The sequence below is a fragment of the Rhinoderma darwinii genome (genome assembly GCF_050947455.1).
Source record: "Rhinoderma darwinii isolate aRhiDar2 chromosome 5 unlocalized genomic scaffold, aRhiDar2.hap1 SUPER_5_unloc_9, whole genome shotgun sequence".
Lineage (NCBI taxonomy): Eukaryota > Metazoa > Chordata > Amphibia > Anura > Rhinodermatidae > Rhinoderma > Rhinoderma darwinii.
The window spans coordinates 58040-81668 of NW_027461822.1; the positions used below are offsets into that span (position 1 = coordinate 58040).

General features: G+C 50.1%; 11 non-coding genes and 2 pseudogenes across 11 annotated transcripts; all 13 read right to left on the reverse strand.

The window, feature by feature from the left end:
* Positions 1-190: 190 nt before the first annotated feature.
* On the reverse strand, positions 191-381 carry LOC142697859 (U2 spliceosomal RNA). The gene has a single exon (XR_012865578.1). It is a non-coding gene; the product is annotated as a U2 spliceosomal RNA (small nuclear RNA).
* A 1301-nt stretch (positions 382-1682) lies between these two features.
* LOC142697861 (U2 spliceosomal RNA) lies at positions 1683-1873 on the reverse strand. Its single transcript, XR_012865579.1, has one exon. It is a non-coding gene; the product is annotated as a U2 spliceosomal RNA (small nuclear RNA).
* Positions 1874-3174: 1301 nt separating this feature from the next.
* LOC142697863 (U2 spliceosomal RNA) lies at positions 3175-3365 on the reverse strand. Its single transcript, XR_012865581.1, has one exon. It is a non-coding gene; the product is annotated as a U2 spliceosomal RNA (small nuclear RNA).
* A 1301-nt stretch (positions 3366-4666) lies between these two features.
* On the reverse strand, positions 4667-4857 carry LOC142697864 (U2 spliceosomal RNA). Its single transcript, XR_012865582.1, has one exon. It is a non-coding gene; the product is annotated as a U2 spliceosomal RNA (small nuclear RNA).
* A 1301-nt stretch (positions 4858-6158) lies between these two features.
* On the reverse strand, positions 6159-6349 carry LOC142697865 (U2 spliceosomal RNA). Its single transcript, XR_012865583.1, has one exon. It is a non-coding gene; the product is annotated as a U2 spliceosomal RNA (small nuclear RNA).
* Positions 6350-7650: 1301 nt separating this feature from the next.
* On the reverse strand, positions 7651-7841 carry LOC142697866 (U2 spliceosomal RNA). The gene has a single exon (XR_012865584.1). It is a non-coding gene; the product is annotated as a U2 spliceosomal RNA (small nuclear RNA).
* Positions 7842-9142: 1301 nt separating this feature from the next.
* LOC142697867 (U2 spliceosomal RNA) lies at positions 9143-9333 on the reverse strand. Its single transcript, XR_012865585.1, has one exon. It is a non-coding gene; the product is annotated as a U2 spliceosomal RNA (small nuclear RNA).
* Positions 9334-10634: 1301 nt separating this feature from the next.
* LOC142697868 (U2 spliceosomal RNA) lies at positions 10635-10825 on the reverse strand. Its single transcript, XR_012865586.1, has one exon. It is a non-coding gene; the product is annotated as a U2 spliceosomal RNA (small nuclear RNA).
* Positions 10826-12130: 1305 nt separating this feature from the next.
* Positions 12131-12321, reverse strand: LOC142697869 (U2 spliceosomal RNA). The gene has a single exon (XR_012865587.1). It is a non-coding gene; the product is annotated as a U2 spliceosomal RNA (small nuclear RNA).
* Positions 12322-13622: 1301 nt separating this feature from the next.
* LOC142697870 (U2 spliceosomal RNA) lies at positions 13623-13813 on the reverse strand. The gene has a single exon (XR_012865588.1). It is a non-coding gene; the product is annotated as a U2 spliceosomal RNA (small nuclear RNA).
* Positions 13814-15114: 1301 nt separating this feature from the next.
* Positions 15115-15305, reverse strand: LOC142697872 (U2 spliceosomal RNA). Its single transcript, XR_012865589.1, has one exon. It is a non-coding gene; the product is annotated as a U2 spliceosomal RNA (small nuclear RNA).
* A 1301-nt stretch (positions 15306-16606) lies between these two features.
* Positions 16607-16780, reverse strand: LOC142697800 (U2 spliceosomal RNA; annotated as a pseudogene).
* A 5525-nt stretch (positions 16781-22305) lies between these two features.
* Positions 22306-22407, reverse strand: LOC142697836 (U2 spliceosomal RNA; annotated as a pseudogene).
* Positions 22408-23629: the final 1222 nt, after the last annotated feature.

Sequence of the window (23629 nt, forward strand, 5' to 3'; positions counted from 1 at the left end):
AACAAGAGGTGGCAATGTATTAATTAATTGCATTTAATAAATGAGCTCATTATCACACATGACTGTACAAATGCATTGTCCAACAGGTGTTGAAATAATGGGATTAAAAGGGGAGATCCCATCAGAAAGACAAAAACAATAGCAAACACAAATAGCACTTTTGGAATCTGATTTTAGTCAACACATAAGGGAAGGGTGCACCGGTCCTGGAAATACTGCAATACCAGGTCAATGCGTGGAGTGGACAGAGCAAGCTCTATTTCCATCTCCCTGTTCTAAAAATCCATTTAATATATGGTCCCCAGATAGGGGACGTATCAGATATTAAACTGATAAGAACAGATACTACACTTGATCTTAGCCAAAAGGCCGAGAAGCGATAACCCGAGCGGCCCTTGCCTTGCCCGAGCCTGTCCCATACTGCTGTTCACCCCTTGCAGCGATTGATTCAGCCTACTCCTAGGCAATTCCATGGGGCCCTGCAGGCTCACACACATTTACAGCTACTAAGCGGGAGGTGAATAAAGGCCGGAGAGGAAGCTACACAGGATTTGCTTCTTTTGCTTGCACCACAATGCAGTGCTGAAAGAGGAGGAATCTACATAAAAACGCCTTCCTGGCAACGCCCAAATGCCCTCCTGCCATGCAGATAAACACTGGCAGCGGCAGCAAGTGCATGCCCACAGCCACCCCTTGTTCCTTCACACCTTGTATCAGCTTTAATCCAGTCCAGTCCGGTGCTGCCTGCTGAGCAGCACTGACCAACACTGCCTGGGCCCAGGCTTTTATCTCTGAGGCAGGCCCCATTATGATGTCAGAAAGCTGGCTCTGGAATCCTGAGGGCTCCACTATGACACGTGCAAAGTTCCGTCTGAACTTTATATAAGACGGTGCGGCTCAGTCAGTCACTCAGTGTTGCCTGAGAGGGCAACACTGCAACAGCCGGCCGCCAGGCTGTCTTTTTTTTGCACATTTATTTGCCTCCAGGAGGCCACAAGAGGGAGACAAGGGACTGCAAAATGGAAAATAAGCATCCACCAACTTTACAGACAACTTCTCTTTGCTCCTACAACCTCCATCCTTGCACAGTTTGTTATTCTTCTAGGTAACATAGTAACAAATCCAAATTGCTGCTCTCTTTGTAGGCAAGCAAGGCTTTGTTGCAACTGCAATTCTTACTTCTTCTTGAAATGTAGGGACGACAGTACATTCCATCACATCCATGTAGTGTACACAGGTAGGTCCATTGTGGCGGGCAGGCAGGCAGGCAGGCAGGCAGGCGGGCGGGCGGGCGGGCGGGCGGCTTTAATGGCTGTTTGCTGTTCCCCTACTCCACTCCGCTATTTGACTGTGGTGCTGCATCAATCAGTGGCTGGCTCAGGTGCAGCTCTTTAACCTACCTAGGAGGGAGGGCGGAGAGAAGACAAGGAAGGTGAATGAGCTGTTCCAATGTGAAATGCCGGAAACACAGAAACACAGAAGACACACACACAACAAGAGGTGGCAATGTATTAATTAATTGCATTTAATAAATGAGCTCATTATCACACATGACTGTACAAATGCATTGTCCAACAGGTGTTGAAATAATGGGATTAAAAGGGGAGATCCCATCAGAAAGACAAAAACAATAGCAAACACAAATAGCACTTTTGGAATCTGATTTTAGTCAACACATAAGGGAAGGGTGCACCGGTCCTGGAAATACTGCAATACCAGGTCAATGCGTGGAGTGGACAGAGCAAGCTCTATTTCCATCTCCCTGTTCTAAAAATCCATTTAATATATGGTCCCCAGATAGGGGACGTATCAGATATTAAACTGATAAGAACAGATACTACACTTGATCTTAGCCAAAAGGCCGAGAAGCGATAACCCGAGCGGCCCTTGCCTTGCCCGAGCCTGTCCCATACTGCTGTTCACCCCTTGCAGCGATTGATTCAGCCTACTCCTAGGCAATTCCATGGGGCCCTGCAGGCTCACACACATTTACAGCTACTAAGCGGGAGGTGAATAAAGGCCGGAGAGGAAGCTACACAGGATTTGCTTCTTTTGCTTGCACCACAATGCAGTGCTGAAAGAGGAGGAATCTACATAAAAACGCCTTCCTGGCAACGCCCAAATGCCCTCCTGCCATGCAGATAAACACTGGCAGCGGCAGCAAGTGCATGCCCACAGCCACCCCTTGTTCCTTCACACCTTGTATCAGCTTTAATCCAGTCCAGTCCGGTGCTGCCTGCTGAGCAGCACTGACCAACACTGCCTGGGCCCAGGCTTTTATCTCTGAGGCAGGCCCCATTATGATGTCAGAAAGCTGGCTCTGGAATCCTGAGGGCTCCACTATGACACGTGCAAAGTTCCGTCTGAACTTTATATAAGACGGTGCGGCTCAGTCAGTCACTCAGTGTTGCCTGAGAGGGCAACACTGCAACAGCCGGCCGCCAGGCTGTCTTTTTTTTGCACATTTATTTGCCTCCAGGAGGCCACAAGAGGGAGACAAGGGACTGCAAAATGGAAAATAAGCATCCACCAACTTTACAGACAACTTCTCTTTGCTCCTACAACCTCCATCCTTGCACAGTTTGTTATTCTTCTAGGTAACATAGTAACAAATCCAAATTGCTGCTCTCTTTGTAGGCAAGCAAGGCTTTGTTGCAACTGCAATTCTTACTTCTTCTTGAAATGTAGGGACGACAGTACATTCCATCACATCCATGTAGTGTACACAGGTAGGTCCATTGTGGCGGGCAGGCAGGCAGGCAGGCAGGCAGGCGGGCGGGCGGGCGGGCGGGCGGCTTTAATGGCTGTTTGCTGTTCCCCTACTCCACTCCGCTATTTGACTGTGGTGCTGCATCAATCAGTGGCTGGCTCAGGTGCAGCTCTTTAACCTACCTAGGAGGGAGGGCGGAGAGAAGACAAGGAAGGTGAATGAGCTGTTCCAATGTGAAATGCCGGAAACACAGAAACACAGAAGACACACACACAACAAGAGGTGGCAATGTATTAATTAATTGCATTTAATAAATGAGCTCATTATCACACATGACTGTACAAATGCATTGTCCAACAGGTGTTGAAATAATGGGATTAAAAGGGGAGATCCCATCAGAAAGACAAAAACAATAGCAAACACAAATAGCACTTTTGGAATCTGATTTTAGTCAACACATAAGGGAAGGGTGCACCGGTCCTGGAAATACTGCAATACCAGGTCAATGCGTGGAGTGGACAGAGCAAGCTCTATTTCCATCTCCCTGTTCTAAAAATCCATTTAATATATGGTCCCCAGATAGGGGACGTATCAGATATTAAACTGATAAGAACAGATACTACACTTGATCTTAGCCAAAAGGCCGAGAAGCGATAACCCGAGCGGCCCTTGCCTTGCCCGAGCCTGTCCCATACTGCTGTTCACCCCTTGCAGCGATTGATTCAGCCTACTCCTAGGCAATTCCATGGGGCCCTGCAGGCTCACACACATTTACAGCTACTAAGCGGGAGGTGAATAAAGGCCGGAGAGGAAGCTACACAGGATTTGCTTCTTTTGCTTGCACCACAATGCAGTGCTGAAAGAGGAGGAATCTACATAAAAACGCCTTCCTGGCAACGCCCAAATGCCCTCCTGCCATGCAGATAAACACTGGCAGCGGCAGCAAGTGCATGCCCACAGCCACCCCTTGTTCCTTCACACCTTGTATCAGCTTTAATCCAGTCCAGTCCGGTGCTGCCTGCTGAGCAGCACTGACCAACACTGCCTGGGCCCAGGCTTTTATCTCTGAGGCAGGCCCCATTATGATGTCAGAAAGCTGGCTCTGGAATCCTGAGGGCTCCACTATGACACGTGCAAAGTTCCGTCTGAACTTTATATAAGACGGTGCGGCTCAGTCAGTCACTCAGTGTTGCCTGAGAGGGCAACACTGCAACAGCCGGCCGCCAGGCTGTCTTTTTTTTGCACATTTATTTGCCTCCAGGAGGCCACAAGAGGGAGACAAGGGACTGCAAAATGGAAAATAAGCATCCACCAACTTTACAGACAACTTCTCTTTGCTCCTACAACCTCCATCCTTGCACAGTTTGTTATTCTTCTAGGTAACATAGTAACAAATCCAAATTGCTGCTCTCTTTGTAGGCAAGCAAGGCTTTGTTGCAACTGCAATTCTTACTTCTTCTTGAAATGTAGGGACGACAGTACATTCCATCACATCCATGTAGTGTACACAGGTAGGTCCATTGTGGCGGGCAGGCAGGCAGGCAGGCAGGCAGGCGGGCGGGCGGGCGGGCGGGCGGCTTTAATGGCTGTTTGCTGTTCCCCTACTCCACTCCGCTATTTGACTGTGGTGCTGCATCAATCAGTGGCTGGCTCAGGTGCAGCTCTTTAACCTACCTAGGAGGGAGGGCGGAGAGAAGACAAGGAAGGTGAATGAGCTGTTCCAATGTGAAATGCCGGAAACACAGAAACACAGAAGACACACACACAACAAGAGGTGGCAATGTATTAATTAATTGCATTTAATAAATGAGCTCATTATCACACATGACTGTACAAATGCATTGTCCAACAGGTGTTGAAATAATGGGATTAAAAGGGGAGATCCCATCAGAAAGACAAAAACAATAGCAAACACAAATAGCACTTTTGGAATCTGATTTTAGTCAACACATAAGGGAAGGGTGCACCGGTCCTGGAAATACTGCAATACCAGGTCAATGCGTGGAGTGGACAGAGCAAGCTCTATTTCCATCTCCCTGTTCTAAAAATCCATTTAATATATGGTCCCCAGATAGGGGACGTATCAGATATTAAACTGATAAGAACAGATACTACACTTGATCTTAGCCAAAAGGCCGAGAAGCGATAACCCGAGCGGCCCTTGCCTTGCCCGAGCCTGTCCCATACTGCTGTTCACCCCTTGCAGCGATTGATTCAGCCTACTCCTAGGCAATTCCATGGGGCCCTGCAGGCTCACACACATTTACAGCTACTAAGCGGGAGGTGAATAAAGGCCGGAGAGGAAGCTACACAGGATTTGCTTCTTTTGCTTGCACCACAATGCAGTGCTGAAAGAGGAGGAATCTACATAAAAACGCCTTCCTGGCAACGCCCAAATGCCCTCCTGCCATGCAGATAAACACTGGCAGCGGCAGCAAGTGCATGCCCACAGCCACCCCTTGTTCCTTCACACCTTGTATCAGCTTTAATCCAGTCCAGTCCGGTGCTGCCTGCTGAGCAGCACTGACCAACACTGCCTGGGCCCAGGCTTTTATCTCTGAGGCAGGCCCCATTATGATGTCAGAAAGCTGGCTCTGGAATCCTGAGGGCTCCACTATGACACGTGCAAAGTTCCGTCTGAACTTTATATAAGACGGTGCGGCTCAGTCAGTCACTCAGTGTTGCCTGAGAGGGCAACACTGCAACAGCCGGCCGCCAGGCTGTCTTTTTTTTGCACATTTATTTGCCTCCAGGAGGCCACAAGAGGGAGACAAGGGACTGCAAAATGGAAAATAAGCATCCACCAACTTTACAGACAACTTCTCTTTGCTCCTACAACCTCCATCCTTGCACAGTTTGTTATTCTTCTAGGTAACATAGTAACAAATCCAAATTGCTGCTCTCTTTGTAGGCAAGCAAGGCTTTGTTGCAACTGCAATTCTTACTTCTTCTTGAAATGTAGGGACGACAGTACATTCCATCACATCCATGTAGTGTACACAGGTAGGTCCATTGTGGCGGGCAGGCAGGCAGGCAGGCAGGCAGGCGGGCGGGCGGGCGGGCGGGCGGCTTTAATGGCTGTTTGCTGTTCCCCTACTCCACTCCGCTATTTGACTGTGGTGCTGCATCAATCAGTGGCTGGCTCAGGTGCAGCTCTTTAACCTACCTAGGAGGGAGGGCGGAGAGAAGACAAGGAAGGTGAATGAGCTGTTCCAATGTGAAATGCCGGAAACACAGAAACACAGAAGACACACACACAACAAGAGGTGGCAATGTATTAATTAATTGCATTTAATAAATGAGCTCATTATCACACATGACTGTACAAATGCATTGTCCAACAGGTGTTGAAATAATGGGATTAAAAGGGGAGATCCCATCAGAAAGACAAAAACAATAGCAAACACAAATAGCACTTTTGGAATCTGATTTTAGTCAACACATAAGGGAAGGGTGCACCGGTCCTGGAAATACTGCAATACCAGGTCAATGCGTGGAGTGGACAGAGCAAGCTCTATTTCCATCTCCCTGTTCTAAAAATCCATTTAATATATGGTCCCCAGATAGGGGACGTATCAGATATTAAACTGATAAGAACAGATACTACACTTGATCTTAGCCAAAAGGCCGAGAAGCGATAACCCGAGCGGCCCTTGCCTTGCCCGAGCCTGTCCCATACTGCTGTTCACCCCTTGCAGCGATTGATTCAGCCTACTCCTAGGCAATTCCATGGGGCCCTGCAGGCTCACACACATTTACAGCTACTAAGCGGGAGGTGAATAAAGGCCGGAGAGGAAGCTACACAGGATTTGCTTCTTTTGCTTGCACCACAATGCAGTGCTGAAAGAGGAGGAATCTACATAAAAACGCCTTCCTGGCAACGCCCAAATGCCCTCCTGCCATGCAGATAAACACTGGCAGCGGCAGCAAGTGCATGCCCACAGCCACCCCTTGTTCCTTCACACCTTGTATCAGCTTTAATCCAGTCCAGTCCGGTGCTGCCTGCTGAGCAGCACTGACCAACACTGCCTGGGCCCAGGCTTTTATCTCTGAGGCAGGCCCCATTATGATGTCAGAAAGCTGGCTCTGGAATCCTGAGGGCTCCACTATGACACGTGCAAAGTTCCGTCTGAACTTTATATAAGACGGTGCGGCTCAGTCAGTCACTCAGTGTTGCCTGAGAGGGCAACACTGCAACAGCCGGCCGCCAGGCTGTCTTTTTTTTGCACATTTATTTGCCTCCAGGAGGCCACAAGAGGGAGACAAGGGACTGCAAAATGGAAAATAAGCATCCACCAACTTTACAGACAACTTCTCTTTGCTCCTACAACCTCCATCCTTGCACAGTTTGTTATTCTTCTAGGTAACATAGTAACAAATCCAAATTGCTGCTCTCTTTGTAGGCAAGCAAGGCTTTGTTGCAACTGCAATTCTTACTTCTTCTTGAAATGTAGGGACGACAGTACATTCCATCACATCCATGTAGTGTACACAGGTAGGTCCATTGTGGCGGGCAGGCAGGCAGGCAGGCAGGCAGGCGGGCGGGCGGGCGGGCGGGCGGCTTTAATGGCTGTTTGCTGTTCCCCTACTCCACTCCGCTATTTGACTGTGGTGCTGCATCAATCAGTGGCTGGCTCAGGTGCAGCTCTTTAACCTACCTAGGAGGGAGGGCGGAGAGAAGACAAGGAAGGTGAATGAGCTGTTCCAATGTGAAATGCCGGAAACACAGAAACACAGAAGACACACACACAACAAGAGGTGGCAATGTATTAATTAATTGCATTTAATAAATGAGCTCATTATCACACATGACTGTACAAATGCATTGTCCAACAGGTGTTGAAATAATGGGATTAAAAGGGGAGATCCCATCAGAAAGACAAAAACAATAGCAAACACAAATAGCACTTTTGGAATCTGATTTTAGTCAACACATAAGGGAAGGGTGCACCGGTCCTGGAAATACTGCAATACCAGGTCAATGCGTGGAGTGGACAGAGCAAGCTCTATTTCCATCTCCCTGTTCTAAAAATCCATTTAATATATGGTCCCCAGATAGGGGACGTATCAGATATTAAACTGATAAGAACAGATACTACACTTGATCTTAGCCAAAAGGCCGAGAAGCGATAACCCGAGCGGCCCTTGCCTTGCCCGAGCCTGTCCCATACTGCTGTTCACCCCTTGCAGCGATTGATTCAGCCTACTCCTAGGCAATTCCATGGGGCCCTGCAGGCTCACACACATTTACAGCTACTAAGCGGGAGGTGAATAAAGGCCGGAGAGGAAGCTACACAGGATTTGCTTCTTTTGCTTGCACCACAATGCAGTGCTGAAAGAGGAGGAATCTACATAAAAACGCCTTCCTGGCAACGCCCAAATGCCCTCCTGCCATGCAGATAAACACTGGCAGCGGCAGCAAGTGCATGCCCACAGCCACCCCTTGTTCCTTCACACCTTGTATCAGCTTTAATCCAGTCCAGTCCGGTGCTGCCTGCTGAGCAGCACTGACCAACACTGCCTGGGCCCAGGCTTTTATCTCTGAGGCAGGCCCCATTATGATGTCAGAAAGCTGGCTCTGGAATCCTGAGGGCTCCACTATGACACGTGCAAAGTTCCGTCTGAACTTTATATAAGACGGTGCGGCTCAGTCAGTCACTCAGTGTTGCCTGAGAGGGCAACACTGCAACAGCCGGCCGCCAGGCTGTCTTTTTTTTGCACATTTATTTGCCTCCAGGAGGCCACAAGAGGGAGACAAGGGACTGCAAAATGGAAAATAAGCATCCACCAACTTTACAGACAACTTCTCTTTGCTCCTACAACCTCCATCCTTGCACAGTTTGTTATTCTTCTAGGTAACATAGTAACAAATCCAAATTGCTGCTCTCTTTGTAGGCAAGCAAGGCTTTGTTGCAACTGCAATTCTTACTTCTTCTTGAAATGTAGGGACGACAGTACATTCCATCACATCCATGTAGTGTACACAGGTAGGTCCATTGTGGCGGGCAGGCAGGCAGGCAGGCAGGCAGGCGGGCGGGCGGGCGGGCGGGCGGCTTTAATGGCTGTTTGCTGTTCCCCTACTCCACTCCGCTATTTGACTGTGGTGCTGCATCAATCAGTGGCTGGCTCAGGTGCAGCTCTTTAACCTACCTAGGAGGGAGGGCGGAGAGAAGACAAGGAAGGTGAATGAGCTGTTCCAATGTGAAATGCCGGAAACACAGAAACACAGAAGACACACACACAACAAGAGGTGGCAATGTATTAATTAATTGCATTTAATAAATGAGCTCATTATCACACATGACTGTACAAATGCATTGTCCAACAGGTGTTGAAATAATGGGATTAAAAGGGGAGATCCCATCAGAAAGACAAAAACAATAGCAAACACAAATAGCACTTTTGGAATCTGATTTTAGTCAACACATAAGGGAAGGGTGCACCGGTCCTGGAAATACTGCAATACCAGGTCAATGCGTGGAGTGGACAGAGCAAGCTCTATTTCCATCTCCCTGTTCTAAAAATCCATTTAATATATGGTCCCCAGATAGGGGACGTATCAGATATTAAACTGATAAGAACAGATACTACACTTGATCTTAGCCAAAAGGCCGAGAAGCGATAACCCGAGCGGCCCTTGCCTTGCCCGAGCCTGTCCCATACTGCTGTTCACCCCTTGCAGCGATTGATTCAGCCTACTCCTAGGCAATTCCATGGGGCCCTGCAGGCTCACACACATTTACAGCTACTAAGCGGGAGGTGAATAAAGGCCGGAGAGGAAGCTACACAGGATTTGCTTCTTTTGCTTGCACCACAATGCAGTGCTGAAAGAGGAGGAATCTACATAAAAACGCCTTCCTGGCAACGCCCAAATGCCCTCCTGCCATGCAGATAAACACTGGCAGCGGCAGCAAGTGCATGCCCACAGCCACCCCTTGTTCCTTCACACCTTGTATCAGCTTTAATCCAGTCCAGTCCGGTGCTGCCTGCTGAGCAGCACTGACCAACACTGCCTGGGCCCAGGCTTTTATCTCTGAGGCAGGCCCCATTATGATGTCAGAAAGCTGGCTCTGGAATCCTGAGGGCTCCACTATGACACGTGCAAAGTTCCGTCTGAACTTTATATAAGACGGTGCGGCTCAGTCAGTCACTCAGTGTTGCCTGAGAGGGCAACACTGCAACAGCCGGCCGCCAGGCTGTCTTTTTTTTGCACATTTATTTGCCTCCAGGAGGCCACAAGAGGGAGACAAGGGACTGCAAAATGGAAAATAAGCATCCACCAACTTTACAGACAACTTCTCTTTGCTCCTACAACCTCCATCCTTGCACAGTTTGTTATTCTTCTAGGTAACATAGTAACAAATCCAAATTGCTGCTCTCTTTGTAGGCAAGCAAGGCTTTGTTGCAACTGCAATTCTTACTTCTTCTTGAAATGTAGGGACGACAGTACATTCCATCACATCCATGTAGTGTACACAGGTAGGTCCATTGTGGCGGGCAGGCAGGCAGGCAGGCAGGCAGGCGGGCGGGCGGGCGGGCGGGCGGCTTTAATGGCTGTTTGCTGTTCCCCTACTCCACTCCGCTATTTGACTGTGGTGCTGCATCAATCAGTGGCTGGCTCAGGTGCAGCTCTTTAACCTACCTAGGAGGGAGGGCGGAGAGAAGACAAGGAAGGTGAATGAGCTGTTCCAATGTGAAATGCCGGAAACACAGAAACACAGAAGACACACACACAACAAGAGGTGGCAATGTATTAATTAATTGCATTTAATAAATGAGCTCATTATCACACATGACTGTACAAATGCATTGTCCAACAGGTGTTGAAATAATGGGATTAAAAGGGGAGATCCCATCAGAAAGACAAAAACAATAGCAAACACAAATAGCACTTTTGGAATCTGATTTTAGTCAACACATAAGGGAAGGGTGCACCGGTCCTGGAAATACTGCAATACCAGGTCAATGCGTGGAGTGGACAGAGCAAGCTCTATTTCCATCTCCCTGTTCTAAAAATCCATTTAATATATGGTCCCCAGATAGGGGACGTATCAGATATTAAACTGATAAGAACAGATACTACACTTGATCTTAGCCAAAAGGCCGAGAAGCGATAACCCGAGCGGCCCTTGCCTTGCCCGAGCCTGTCCCATACTGCTGTTCACCCCTTGCAGCGATTGATTCAGCCTACTCCTAGGCAATTCCATGGGGCCCTGCAGGCTCACACACATTTACAGCTACTAAGCGGGAGGTGAATAAAGGCCGGAGAGGAAGCTACACAGGATTTGCTTCTTTTGCTTGCACCACAATGCAGTGCTGAAAGAGGAGGAATCTACATAAAAACGCCTTCCTGGCAACGCCCAAATGCCCTCCTGCCATGCAGATAAACACTGGCAGCGGCAGCAAGTGCATGCCCACAGCCACCCCTTGTTCCTTCACACCTTGTATCAGCTTTAATCCAGTCCAGTCCGGTGCTGCCTGCTGAGCAGCACTGACCAACACTGCCTGGGCCCAGGCTTTTATCTCTGAGGCAGGCCCCATTATGATGTCAGAAAGCTGGCTCTGGAATCCTGAGGGCTCCACTATGACACGTGCAAAGTTCCGTCTGAACTTTATATAAGACGGTGCGGCTCAGTCAGTCACTCAGTGTTGCCTGAGAGGGCAACACTGCAACAGCCGGCCGCCAGGCTGTCTTTTTTTTGCACATTTATTTGCCTCCAGGAGGCCACAAGAGGGAGACAAGGGACTGCAAAATGGAAAATAAGCATCCACCAACTTTACAGACAACTTCTCTTTGCTCCTACAACCTCCATCCTTGCACAGTTTGTTATTCTTCTAGGTAACATAGTAACAAATCCAAATTGCTGCTCTCTTTGTAGGCAAGCAAGGCTTTGTTGCAACTGCAATTCTTACTTCTTCTTGAAATGTAGGGACGACAGTACATTCCATCACATCCATGTAGTGTACACAGGTAGGTCCATTGTGGCGGGCAGGCAGGCAGGCAGGCAGGCAGGCGGGCGGGCGGGCGGGCGGGCGGGCGGCTTTAATGGCTGTTTGCTGTTCCCCTACTCCACTCCGCTATTTGACTGTGGTGCTGCATCAATCAGTGGCTGGCTCAGGTGCAGCTCTTTAACCTACCTAGGAGGGAGGGCGGAGAGAAGACAAGGAAGGTGAATGAGCTGTTCCAATGTGAAATGCCGGAAACACAGAAACACAGAAGACACACACACAACAAGAGGTGGCAATGTATTAATTAATTGCATTTAATAAATGAGCTCATTATCACACATGACTGTACAAATGCATTGTCCAACAGGTGTTGAAATAATGGGATTAAAAGGGGAGATCCCATCAGAAAGACAAAAACAATAGCAAACACAAATAGCACTTTTGGAATCTGATTTTAGTCAACACATAAGGGAAGGGTGCACCGGTCCTGGAAATACTGCAATACCAGGTCAATGCGTGGAGTGGACAGAGCAAGCTCTATTTCCATCTCCCTGTTCTAAAAATCCATTTAATATATGGTCCCCAGATAGGGGACGTATCAGATATTAAACTGATAAGAACAGATACTACACTTGATCTTAGCCAAAAGGCCGAGAAGCGATAACCCGAGCGGCCCTTGCCTTGCCCGAGCCTGTCCCATACTGCTGTTCACCCCTTGCAGCGATTGATTCAGCCTACTCCTAGGCAATTCCATGGGGCCCTGCAGGCTCACACACATTTACAGCTACTAAGCGGGAGGTGAATAAAGGCCGGAGAGGAAGCTACACAGGATTTGCTTCTTTTGCTTGCACCACAATGCAGTGCTGAAAGAGGAGGAATCTACATAAAAACGCCTTCCTGGCAACGCCCAAATGCCCTCCTGCCATGCAGATAAACACTGGCAGCGGCAGCAAGTGCATGCCCACAGCCACCCCTTGTTCCTTCACACCTTGTATCAGCTTTAATCCAGTCCAGTCCGGTGCTGCCTGCTGAGCAGCACTGACCAACACTGCCTGGGCCCAGGCTTTTATCTCTGAGGCAGGCCCCATTATGATGTCAGAAAGCTGGCTCTGGAATCCTGAGGGCTCCACTATGACACGTGCAAAGTTCCGTCTGAACTTTATATAAGACGGTGCGGCTCAGTCAGTCACTCAGTGTTGCCTGAGAGGGCAACACTGCAACAGCCGGCCGCCAGGCTGTCTTTTTTTTGCACATTTATTTGCCTCCAGGAGGCCACAAGAGGGAGACAAGGGACTGCAAAATGGAAAATAAGCATCCACCAACTTTACAGACAACTTCTCTTTGCTCCTACAACCTCCATCCTTGCACAGTTTGTTATTCTTCTAGGTAACATAGTAACAAATCCAAATTGCTGCTCTCTTTGTAGGCAAGCAAGGCTTTGTTGCAACTGCAATTCTTACTTCTTCTTGAAATGTAGGGACGACAGTACATTCCATCACATCCATGTAGTGTACACAGGTAGGTCCATTGTGGCGGGCAGGCAGGCAGGCAGGCAGGCAGGCGGGCGGGCGGGCGGGCGGGCGGCTTTAATGGCTGTTTGCTGTTCCCCTACTCCACTCCGCTATTTGACTGTGGTGCTGCATCAATCAGTGGCTGGCTCAGGTGCAGCTCTTTAACCTACCTAGGAGGGAGGGCGGAGAGAAGACAAGGAAGGTGAATGAGCTGTTCCAATGTGAAATGCCGGAAACACAGAAACACAGAAGACACACACACAACAAGAGGTGGCAATGTATTAATTAATTGCATTTAATAAATGAGCTCATTATCACACATGACTGTACAAATGCATTGTCCAACAGGTGTTGAAATAATGGGATTAAAAGGGGAGATCCCATCAGAAAGACAAAAACAATAGCAAACACAAATAGCACTTTTGGAATCTGATTTTAGTCAACACATAAGGGAAGGGTGCACCGGTCCTGGAAATACTGCAATACCAGGTCAATGCGTGGAGTGGACAGAGCAAGCTCTATTTCCATCTCCCTGTTCTAAAAATCCATTTAATATATGGTCCCCAGATAGGGGACGTATCAGATATTAAACTGATAAGAACAGATACTACACTTGATCTTAGCCAAAAGGCCGAGAAGCGATAACCCGAGCGGCCCTTGCCTTGCCCGAGCCTGTCCCATACTGCTGTTCACCCCTTGCAGCGATTGATTCAGCCTACTCCTAGGCAATTCCATGGGGCCCTGCAGGCTCACACACATTTACAGCTACTAAGCGGGAGGTGAATAAAGGCCGGAGAGGAAGCTACACAGGATTTGCTTCTTTTGCTTGCACCACAATGCAGTGCTGAAAGAGGAGGAATCTACATAAAAACGCCTTCCTGGCAACGCCCAAATGCCCTCCTGCCATGCAGATAAACACTGGCAGCGGCAGCAAGTGCATGCCCACAGCCACCCCTTGTTCCTTCACACCTTGTATCAGCTTTAATCCAGTCCAGTCCGGTGCTGCCTGCTGAGCAGCACTGACCAACACTGCCTGGGCCCAGGCTTTTATCTCTGAGGCAGGCCCCATTATGATGTCAGAAAGCTGGCTCTGGAATCCTGAGGGCTCCACTATGACACGTGCAAAGTTCCGTCTGAACTTTATATAAGACGGTGCGGCTCAGTCAGTCACTCAGTGTTGCCTGAGAGGGCAACACTGCAACAGCCGGCCGCCAGGCTGTCTTTTTTTTGCACATTTATTTGCCTCCAGGAGGCCACAAGAGGGAGACAAGGGACTGCAAAATGGAAAATAAGCATCCACCAACTTTACAGACAACTTCTCTTTGCTCCTACAACCTCCATCCTTGCACAGTTTGTTATTCTTCTAGGTAACATAGTAACAAATCCAAATTGCTGCTCTCTTTGTAGGCAAGCAAGGCTTTGTTGCAACTGCAATTCTTACTTCTTCTTGAAATGTAGGGACGACAGTACATTCCATCACATCCATGTAGTGTACACAGGTAGGTCCATTGTGGCGGGCAGGCAGGCAGGCAGGCAGGCAGGCGGGCGGGCGGGCGGGCGGGCGGCTTTAATGGCTGTTTGCTGTTCCCCTACTCCACTCCGCTATTTGACTGTGGTGCTGCATCAATCAGTGGCTGGCTCAGGTGCAGCTCTTTAACCTACCTAGGAGGGAGGGCGGAGAGAAGACAAGGAAGGTGAATGAGCTGTTCCAATGTGAAATGCCGGAAACACAGAAACACAGAAGACACACACACAACAAGAGGTGGCAATGTATTAATTAATTGCATTTAATAAATGAGCTCATTATCACACATGACTGTACAAATGCATTGTCCAACAGGTGTTGAAATAATGGGATTAAAAGGGGAGATCCCATCAGAAAGACAAAAACAATAGCAAACACAAATAGCACTTTTGGAATCTGATTTTAGTCAACACATAAGGGAAGGGTGCACCGGTCCTGGAAATACTGCAATACCAGGTCAATGCGTGGAGTGGACAGAGCAAGCTCTATTTCCATCTCCCTGTTCTAAAAATCCATTTAATATATGGTCCCCAGATAGGGGACGTATCAGATATTAAACTGATAAGAACAGATACTACACTTGATCTTAGCCAAAAGGCCGAGAAGCGATAACCCGAGCGGCCCTTGCCTTGCCCGAGCCTGTCCCATACTGCTGTTCACCCCTTGCAGCGATTGATTCAGCCTACTCCTAGGCAATTCCATGGGGCCCTGCAGGCTCACACACATTTACAGCTACTAAGCGGGAGGTGAATAAAGGCCGGAGAGGAAGCTACACAGGATTTGCTTCTTTTGCTTGCACCACAATGCAGTGCTGAAAGAGGAGGAATCTACATAAAAACGCCTTCCTGGCAACGCCCAAATGCCCTCCTGCCATGCAGATAAACACTGGCAGCGGCAGCAAGTGCATGCCCACAGCCACCCCTTGTTCCTTCACACCTTGTATCAGCTTTAATCCAGTCCAGTCCGGTGCTGCCTGCTGAGCAGCACTGACCAACACTGCCTGGGCCCAGGCTTTTATCTCTGAGGCAGGCCCCATTATGATGTCAGAAAGCTGGCTCTGGAATCCTGAGGGCTCCACTATGACACGTGCAAAGTTCCGTCTGAACTTTATATAAGACGGTGCGGCTCAGTCAGTCACTCAGTGTTGCCTGAGAGGGCAACACTGCAACAGCCGGCCGCCAGGCTGTCTTTTTTTTGCACATTTATTTGCCTCCAGGAGGCCACAAGAGGGAGACAAGGGACTGCAAAATGGAAAATAAGCATCCACCAACTTTACAGACAACTTCTCTTTGCTCCTACAACCTCCATCCTTGCACAGTTTGTTATTCTTCTAGGTAACATAGTAACAAATCCAAATTGCTGCTCTCTTTGTAGGCAAGCAAGGCTTTGTTGCAACTGCAATTCTTACTTCTTCTTGAAATGTAGGGACGACAGTACATTCCATCACATCCATGTAGTGTACACAGGTAGGTCCATTGTGGCGGGCAGGCAGGCAGGCAGGCAGGCAGGCGGGCGGGCGGGCGGGCGGGCGGCTTTAATGGCTGTTTGCTGTTCCCCTACTCCACTCCGCTATTTGACTGTGGTGCTGCATCAATCAGTGGCTGGCTCAGGTGCAGCTCTTTAACCTACCTAGGAGGGAGGGCGGAGAGAAGACAAGGAAGGTGAATGAGCTGTTCCAATGTGAAATGCCGGAAACACAGAAACACAGAAGACACACACACAACAAGAGGTGGCAATGTATTAATTAATTGCATTTAATAAATGAGCTCATTATCACACATGACTGTACAAATGCATTGTCCAACAGGTGTTGAAATAATGGGATTAAAAGGGGAGATCCCATCAGAAAGACAAAAACAATAGCAAACACAAATAGCACTTTTGGAATCTGATTTTAGTCAACACATAAGGGAAGGGTGCACCGGTCCTGGAAATACTGCAATACCAGGTCAATGCGTGGAGTGGACAGAGCAAGCTCTATTTCCATCTCCCTGTTCTAAAAATCCATTTAATATATGGTCCCCAGATAGGGGACGTATCAGATATTAAACTGATAAGAACAGATTTTTGATTGAAAAATGCTTTATTGACAATCAATCGTCATCATACAAACATTACTGCGACGCAGCGCGAGCCATGAAGCAGCAAATAATAAATAATAACAGTCGTCAAACATAACATGACAGTATAATACACAGTACAGGCTAGCCTATGCTATACATTACACCACATGCTACACTAACATTCTTGCATTCACTAAAGCCAAACAACAAAGCATTACAGACAAGTGATGGGATAGGGGAGTGGGTAGGAGGGGATAGGGAAGCGGGAAATCACAGGCCCGAAGCTTTATTGAAAGACAACACACAAGAAGGGAGAGTGGGGGGAAGGGGAGTATCAGTCCTCTTCCTCATCGACGTCCGGGCTGTCCCAGGTGGAATAGTCTCTGAGCAGGCTGTGGATCAGCCTGCGGCAGTCCTGGACGGACACACTCTCTCTCCGCAAAATCAGACGATTCCTGGCGAACCATATAGCGTCCTTAAAACAGTTCATAAGGCGCCAGGCTTCCTGGATTGCTCCATCCGTGGTATTCCCAGGAAATAGTCCATAAAGTACCGAGCGGTACGACAGTCCGTTCCTGGGAACTGAGTCCTTGAGTTCGTGTTCCAAGGCTTTCAACAGACCCTGTGCAAAGGGGCACTGCCAGAAAATGTGCAAAGATGTTTCCTCCGTGAAGGGGCACCTGGGGCAGTACCGGGTCTTGCACAGGTTGCGGGCATGCATGAATGACCTAAGAGGCAGTCCTCCCTGGATGGCCATCCATGAAATGTCCTTGTGCCCGTTGGTCAACCTGCCAGATGACACGTTAGTCCAAACAGTCTCCAACGTGTCGGCATGAAGCCCTGGAACAAACTCCAGTGAGTCCTTTGCTCTGATGTGCTTGTGGATCGTCTTAGGTTTCCACAAGTCGGGCTTAAGACCCTCCAGTTGATGCTCCCTCACAAACCGGACGACATCTCCGTAGAACCAGGGAGCGTGCCAGTTGTAAGGGAAGGAGCTGTCCCACTTATCCCAGCCAAAACCTCGCCAGAGGGGAAGGAGGAAGTAGCGGGACATGGCCTTGCCCGCAGAGCCGTTTGCTGTCCTCAGAGTCCTACGAACACAGTCACATACAAAAGCGATCCGCAGCAGAGTGGGAATGTCGGGTATACCCTTCCCACCTTTGCGGGGCTCCTTGTACATAACAGTCCGCTTTACTCTGTCCATTTTCGAGCCCCAGATGAAGCGAAACACAGTCCTGGTAATGGCCCTCGAGACCGTTGCAAGAGGGGGCCATGCCTGTGCAGTGTATTGTAGCACAGGCAAGACTTCGTTACGCAGGACCATTGCTTTGCCCTCAATAGTGAGTTGTCTGAGGCTCCACAGTCCGATCCTTTGGTTGACTTTGGCCAAGCGTTCTTCCCACGACTTTAGGGCTGCACCTTCCTTACCGAACCAGACTCCCAGAATTTTGATGAAGTCCGGCTTGATAGTAAACGGGAAGGAGGCAGGAGAAGGCAGGTACCACTTTCCGAAGAGCATGGCTTCCGACTTCCCGCAGTTGACTTTTGCCCCTGAAGCGCGTCCGAACTCCTCACAGGTCTGGACGAGTGCAGTCACCGAACTCTGGTCAGCGCAGAAGACGGTCACGTCGTCCATGTACAGCGAGCATTTGACCTCGAAGTGTCCTGGACCTGGTGCGGTGATCCCTCTGATCTCTCCATTCTGCCGGATAGCCTCTGCGAAGAGCTCTATAACACAAACAAAAAGGAGAGGTGAAAGAGGACAGCCTTGTCTAACCCCCGACGATACAGGAAAGGGGTCAGTCTTCCAGCCGTTCACCAGCACCGAGCTGTAAATGTCGCAATACATCAGGTTAACATACAAACAGAACAACCTGCCAAGCCGCAGCCTACGCAGAGCCTTACCCATGAATTCGTGAGAGACCCGGTCAAAAGCCTTCTCCTGATCCAGACTGACCAGGGCCGCGTGTGTACGGCGGCTTTGCATGTAATGCACCGTGTCCCTCACCAGGGCAAGACTGTCGGCCACCCTACGGCCAGGAATGCCGCAGGTTTGGTCCGATCCGATGATCTGTCCGATGACAACCTTCAGTCTGTTGGTCAATACTTTGGCGAGGATCTTGTAGTCCACGTTCAGGAGAGAGATGGGACGCCAGTTTTTCAGGTCACATCTCTCCCCCTTCCGCTTATACAAGATCGTGATCATGCCTTCTCTCAAGGACGGTGGCATTCTACCCTCCACCACCATCTCCTCATAGAGCTCCAGCAGGTCCGGACAGATCAAGTCCCCCAGCGCTACATAGAGCTCTGCTGGGAGACCATCACTGCCCGGGGTCCTGCCGGGTCTGAAGGATTTAGAGGCAGAGAGCAGTTCCTCCACCGTCAGGGGTACATCCATAGCCTCCGTACCTGCAGGATCAAGATGATTAGTGATACCTGACAGGAATTTATCGGCGGCTTCGGGGTCAGTGGTTTTCCGGGAGTAGAGGCTTCGGTAGTAGTCTGTGACGACTCCCATCACCTCCTTCTTCCCAGAATGCATGTTTCCGGTCTCATCTCGGAGTTCCTTCAGGGGCGTGTGGCCGGCATGGAGTTTCCTGAAAAAGAACGAGTTACATTTCTCACCCTTCTCCAGGTTCTCCACCTTGGAACGAAAGACAATTCGCTTGGATTCCTCCTCAAAGTGCCTTTTCAGGCCCTTTTTGGCTTCCTCCAGCTCCTTCCTGACGTCCCAGCCGCATTGAAGGAGGTCTTGCAGGGATCGCAGCTGACGCTGCATCTCTCTGAAGTCTCTCTTCCTCTCACACGCCTGTTGACGACTTTTTGCCTGAAAGAAACAACGAAATTCAACTTTAACATATTCCCACCAGTCACAGGTTTTGTCAAAGAAAACTTTATCATTCCTCCAAACAATATAGGCGTCTCTAAGTTCCGCCAGTACCTCCTCTCTTTCCAGCAGGGCACAATTCAGCTTCCAGGAGCCAGGGCCGGGAGGAAAACCGTGGCCGATGGCACCCTGGAAGAGAATGGCCCTGTGGTCAGAGAAGAAGCAGGGGATCATGGAGTGCCCATGCTGCTTGACTGCCCGGGAGGTGAACACAAAGTCAATCCGAGAACGAAGTGAGCCATCGGGTCGGCTCCATGAATAGTTCACAGAGCCGATCCCCATGGAGCCCACAACGTCCTGCAAGGATGCTTCGGTTACCATCTCGATAAGCAGTTTGGAACTGACATCCAGCTTGATTGAAGTGCCGGAACTTCGTCCATCCTCTTCGATGGGGCAGTTGAAGTCCCCGGCCATCACCACTGCCCTAGTGGTGGCGAGCTGGGTCCGCAGGGTCTGGAATAGTTCCAGGCGCTCAGCCTTCATAGGGGGAGCGTACACGTTGATGAGCCTAATCGGCTCTCCCGCCCAGGAACCGTCTACGACCAACAAGCGGCCGCAGACGAGCTCCTGGACAGAGTCAACAGTAAATACGCTTCCCCTAATCAGGATGGCAACCCCTGCAGACTTACAGTCGCCCCCACCAGACCAGTAGGACGGGCCATGGGTCCACTGCCTGGCCAGATGATGGTATGACCTGGAAGAGGGGAGAGTACATTCCTGCAGCATAAATACATCACTCGACTGCTTGGAAAGAAAAGTTAGCACCATCTGACATCTAGTCCTATCTCTAACACTCCTCACATTGAGGCTAAAGATGTTAAGTTTAGCAGCCATGGGGGAGAATAAAGAAGGTTAGTGCAAACGATACACCTTAGTTACCAGTCCGGTCGGGCGGATCCTCCTCGCCTGGCGGGTCCGAAAGATCCAGCAGGCCCTCTGACATAAATTGTTCCAGGATTGTAGCCACCTGGATGTCTGTTGTGAAGTCGATGACCTCAGGTTCAGACACGAGTTCCTCCACCATCTGCTCCATTTCCTCCTGCTGCGCAAGGGAATCTTCGCAGATTTCCACGACTTGTCGTTTTGAGGACTCAGCAGCTGGGCTGTCCCTCACCTTTCTCTTCCTCTGGATGGCACCTGAGGAGACAAGAGGGGGAAAATCCTCCAGGGAGAGGACTCCAGCAGCTGGAGGGGAAGATGTTAGTGCTGCTGGAGCTGGGGAGAAGGGAGGCTGGGTTGGGAGAGGTGCAGGTGACAGGACCACTGAGATGGGTGGGTAGGAGAAGGTGAGAGCCTCAGTGGGGGTGACAGGGGTTGGGGACGGGGGGGTGGGGAGGGCCGGGCGAGGGAGGGCCGGGAGAGGGGGGGGAGGGACTGTCGTCTTCTTACCATCCTTCTTTTTCCCGGTCTTCTGTGCCGCTGGAGCTCTGGCTGGGGCGGGGTTCCCTCTGGCTGGAGCTTTCGCTGCTACAGTTGCCCAGGATCGATCCCTCTTCGGGCAGTCCTTGTAAGAGTGGGCTGCTTGTCCGCAGAGGTTGCACATTGTCCGTTTCGGGCAGTCTTTGGTCTCGTGTCCTGTTACCCGGCAGTTCTTGCAGGCGTCCTCCTTGCAGTCCTTCACCGAATGACCCTTCTTGCTGCATCTCCTGCAGATCTGCGGCATGTCCGGGTAATAGATGAGGCCGTAGGAGTTGCCCAGCGAGAATGACTGGGGCAGGTGCTGGAGGCCGTCTTCCGCGCTCGAATCCTTGTTCAGTCGGACGATTACCGACCACTTGCCAGTCCAGAAGCCGAGTCCGTTCAGGATGTGGGTGGGTTCCCTCACCACTGTGCAGAACCGCTTCAGGAGCGTGGTGATGTCTTTGCCGGGGGTGTGTGGGTTCCGTATTGAGACCGTCACCCGCCTTTCCTCTCTTTGGACAGGGCAGTTGCCCACAAAGCGAGAGAAAGGGGATTCAGGCCTCGCCGCTTTCACCATCTCCCAGTACCTTCTGCAGATGTTGATCGAAGCGAAGGTCACGAAGAACATCCCGGTCATGAAGGCCTGGATACTGATGGTCTCCGGCTTAGCGAAGCCCTGATCCAGGAGCATCTTCTGGCAGAACACTTCTTCCGTCATGTCCGGCACTCTCCCGTCCACCTCCTTGAGCTTCAGGGCCACCGTCTGCTTCATCCAGGGCTCCAGGGTTGGAGCAGCCTGGTTCGGCTTCCTGGTGGCCTGTTGGCTTGAGGAGGCTTCAGGAGGAGATGTCCTGGCCTGGGCCGGCTCACCTGGTCCATCTGCCTTCTCCTTCTGGGTGGCAGGGTTGCTGGTTGAGGCCATGGCTTCTTCCAGCTGTTCCTGTCGCTTGGGGAGGATCTTCGATAGCTCTTTCCCGAAGGGGGCGGAGCTATGCAAATCTTCTCCTTGCTGGCCGAGGTTCTTCCACGAAATTTCTTCCGCAGCGGTTCCTCGTCGAGCTTCTTCTTCTGCGGCCGAGCTTCTTCGAAGATCCCCTTCAGCAGCGGCTCTTCTCCGAAGTTCTCCTTCTTCTTCCCGGCAGCGATCTCCCGGAGCTTCTTCCTCGATGGCGGCTTCTCCCTTCTGGATCGTCGTCTTCGCTGGTTCTTCTCCGCAGTTCGTCGCCGGCTTCGTCTGGAACGCTCTTGGATCGCTAAGCTAGTGTTTATAGCCCCCAGTGGTTCTCCGAGCTATCTATCCTTACAAGGACTGATAAGAACAGATACTACACTTGATCTTAGCCAAAAGGCCGAGAAGCGATAACCCGAGCGGCCCTTGCCTTGCCCGAGCCTGTCCCATACTGCTGTTCACCCCTTGCAGCGATTGATTCAGCCTACTCCTAGGCAATTCCATGGGGCCCTGCAGGCTCACACACATTTACAGCTACTAAGCGGGAGGTGAATAAAGGCCGGAGAGGAAGCTACACAGGATTTGCTTCTTTTGCTTGCACCACAATGCAGTGCTGAAAGAGGAGGAATCTACATAAAAACGCCTTCCTGGCAACGCCCAAATGCCCTCCTGCCATGCAGATAAACACTGGCAGCGGCAGCAAGTGCATGCCCACAGCCACCCCTTGTTCCTTCACACCTTGTATCAGCTTTAATCCAGTCCAGTCCGGTGCTGCCTGCTGAGCAGCACTGACCAACACTGCCTGGGCCCAGGCTTTTATCTCTGAGGCAGGCCCCATTATGATGTCAGAAAGCTGGCTCTGGAATCCTGAGGGCTCCACTATGACACGTGCAAAGTTCCGTCTGAACTTTATATAAGACGGTGCGGCTCAGTCAGTCACTCAGTGTTGCCTGAGAGGGCAACACTGCAACAGCCGGCCGCCAGGCTGTCTTTTTTTTGCACATTTATTTGCCTCCAGGAGGCCACAAGAGGGAGACAAGGGACTGCAAAATGGAAAATAAGCATCCACCAACTTTACAGACAACTTCTCTTTGCTCCTACAACCTCCATCCTTGCACAGTTTGTTATTCTTCTAGGTAACATAGTAACAAATCCAAATTGCTGCTCTCTTTGTAGGCAAGCAAGGCTTTGTTGCAACTGCAATTCTTACTTCTTCTTGAAATGTAGGGACGACAGTACATTCCATCACATCCATGTAGTGTACACAGGTAGGTCCATTGTGGCGGGCAGGCAGGCAGGCAGGCAGGCAGGCGGGCGGGCGGGCGGGCGGGCGGGCGGCTTTAATGGCTGTTTGCTGTTCCCCTACTCCACTCCGCTATTTGACTGTGGTGCTGCATCAATCAGTGGCTGGCTCAGGTGCAGCTCTTTAACCTACCTAGGAGGGAGGGCGGAGAGAAGACAAGGAAGGTGAATGAGCTGTTCCAATGTGAAATGCCGGAAACACAGAAACACAGAAGACACACACACAACAAGAGGTGGCAATGTATTAATTAATTGCATTTAATAAATGAGCTCATTATCACACATGACTGTACAAATGCATTGTCCAACAGGTGTTGAAATAATGGGATTAA